We start from the raw sequence: 3137 nt of genomic DNA, 5'->3' as shown, positions 1-3137 counted from the left end.
TTGAATGGGGAGAACAATGAATGCTCAAGCATCTCAAGCAAGGCATATCGAATGACGAAGTTGCATCACAAAATAGAGGGCAAGTTCGCTCTAACCTAGTGAACCTATTGTTGGACAATGCTAGAGTTTGGGAGTTGGTTTGCAAGTTGTTTTCACTGCGATAGGTTGTGTATGAGTTGTGAGACGAGTACATCGCATGGGAAAGCCAAAGGGTTGTGGCACGACACTGTTCTAGCTGCATACAAAGTCATAGGCCTAGTTATATCATGCAAGCAAGTCAAGAGAAACCACATGACCATGTTGTATGGTGTCTAGCATTGTGTGGGCAAGTCTTGGGGTTGTGGTACAACTTGTTAATGATTGTACATGGGGAAGTAAGTGAAGATTGAAAACCGATAAGTCTTTATTATTGTAATATTGCGAAATTTATATAATTTAAGAAGGGAACCGTAGAGTTGCCCTTGCGTTTATGAAATTTTGTGCACATTTTACATGGGTGTTTATATGTAACATGTGATATTACATTGCAACATTTTATTATAGAACATTTATATATGTGGATGGTATTCTACTTGTGAATGCACTGTGAAGTAGAATTGATGTGAAGTGTTTGGGCTTTGTACTTGAATTAATATTGCATGTTAATTCCACAAATATAATATATCTAACTCATGAGAGAAGTGCAAGTGATAGAGGTGTAGTCCGGGTGTAAGTAGTTGTAAGTTGGTTAAGCCATTATGACGAACCACATTGGTGCCACATGTATAGATGACTCGATGTGTCTTAACTCGAGGGATGCTCTGGGGACGTGATAGTTGGTGTTAGGGTGAAAGTTTGAAGGAAGTTGGTTCTAGGATGGAGATGAGAGTTGGTGTTGGAGTTTGATCCTAGCAAAGGGTCACCATCTCTTGAAGGAGTAGGAGATTGTTGAAGACAATGGTATATCAGTGGCAAGTTGTTTCGAGGACTCGGGAGGAGATTGTCACTCTTGAGTAGAGATGGTTGAATATTAGCAGTATTATTCTTGGAGAGCTAGGTCGTAGTAGAACTGAGATGAACTCTTGATGCTCACAGAAAGATGGGATCATATGGAGGGAAAGATGGGGAAGTTATGAGAAGATAGTTATTCTCTCCTATAAAAGGTTAAGAAGGATGTTCTTGACTGTAATGATAATGAAGATGATCCGAGAGAGAATGATGAGCCGAGTCATGTGGAATAGAAGCTTAGGGACTTTAGATAGAGATAGATGTATGATGGTTTTTTTTGTACATGATGAAGGGAATCATCATGTGCTTGAATGTCGATTTAGCGTTGTGTAGAGGTACTCAAAGGAGAAGTCTACCAAGGTAGATTAGATTCAAAATCTTCATAAGTGTCAGATGGAGTGGGTTCTTCTAGGAAAGGACCAAATGAATGTGTTGAGATCAAATAACTTAAGAGGTCAATTATTGCAGGAATTGGATGTGTTGTACCAGATACACATGGAAGCTTGAATAATGAAGAAATGGAAGTTCTCTAAAGGATTGTAGTTATGACACAACATGAGAGGAAGGAGTCCTCTCCAATTGAGAAGGATTTTAGATTGAGTTTTGTACATGTAATTGTACTAGGGTGAAAGTTGTTAGCTTTGTTGGATTTTGGAGTTATGCATAGCTTCATTAATGAGAAGACCACCAAATGTTTGTGAAGGAAGAAGGTAGAAGAAGAATTGAGTGCCTTCAAAGCAATCAACTTTGAGATGAGAGTGGTGTCTGGGATTCTTAGAGACACACTAGTGAGGGTGGGTCCATGGTTTGGAAGATTGGATTTGAGTGTTGTACTGTTGGAGGATCAAGCGATGATATTGGGTATGGATTTCATGAAGGAAACACAAGCCATTCCTATGATGGACCAATGATCCAGGTGGATATGGGTGGCCACTTGCCAAGTCCACTTGGACTCCCACCATTGTTTCTTTCAGCTTTTCACTTTCCTTAATTGTAGCACAGTTTACTATTTTTAGCAGTTTTTTGGGTCCTGAACTTCCGATGTCGTTTTAAGGCCCTAAACGACATTTTTTGGGAAAACTAGGAGTAACATGGGTCCATGGACCGATTTTTCTCTCCACAAAGTTGTAGTTCTCGGAAAGATCTTTCTAACGAGATACTTTGCACGTCAAAAGGAGATCGTATGCCAAAGTTACGACCCCGGGAAGTTGATGTACCAATTTACCCAAACAGGGCCCACAATTTGGCGTTTCATCTTATAGGGTTAGGTTTTTGGATGTTTAGGGTTTTCCATTATTTCTCAACAATAAATAGGCCTGTGAGCCTCATTGTAACAATTCTAGAGGCATGTAGCCGCCACATCTCTTCTCAGAGATAAGCTACCATCGCCCTAACTGGTTTATTTCCATTTCTGTCTGTAAGCATATTTTAGTATTTTACATTATTGAAATGAAGTATTATTTCCATTGTATCTTTGTGTATATGGTTATCTCTGTATTTTGTTGTGTTCATGTCTAAATCTGGATCAGTGGTATCAGAGCAGTCTGCTTTTTTTCTTTGTTTTTCTTTGCATGTCCCCAACGAGGTTGGGATATAAGGAGTTATGGCTTGAATTGGTTGAACCCTTGCAAGATTAGCCTCGCAAATCCCGATAGCCTCCCATGGTGGATGAAAAGAAAGACAAGGGGGCAGGAGATCCTATCAAAATCTTGCTCAAAGAAGCCCTCGAGCGACAAAGGAATGCGATAATGGAAAACTTTGCCCAGATCCTTCAGCGGTTACCCAGGGGCGACGCATCGGCTTCCAACAGCTACTCTGGAAATGCCACATTGTTTAAGGTACAAGTTAATTTTGAAATCCCCATATTCGAGGGTCAGATAGACGCAGACGCCGTCGATAAATGGTTAAATCTGCTAGAGATTTATTTTTCTGTTCATGATTTTTCCAATCGGGAAAAGATTATTTTTGCTCTTCTAAAAGCAGCCCCCCACGTCAAGGACTGGTGGGAAACATACTGCAAGCATAAGGATGAAAGTACAGGCTCACTATTTTCAGTTGCACCCACTTGGAAATTCATTCCGGGATGCCATCAAGAAGCAGTACTACCTTGTCGGAAGCTATGAGAATCAATACATAAAGTGGACCACGCT

This window comes from Pinus tabuliformis, chromosome 3_1, assembly GCF_031772625.1.
Source record: "Pinus tabuliformis cultivar Carrire ecotype Pingquan chromosome 3_1, CPIR1, whole genome shotgun sequence".
NCBI classification, from domain to species: domain Eukaryota; kingdom Viridiplantae; phylum Streptophyta; class Pinopsida; order Pinales; family Pinaceae; genus Pinus; species Pinus tabuliformis.
The sequence above is the reverse complement of the archived record's forward strand: the minus strand, read 5'-3'. Positions refer to the sequence as shown.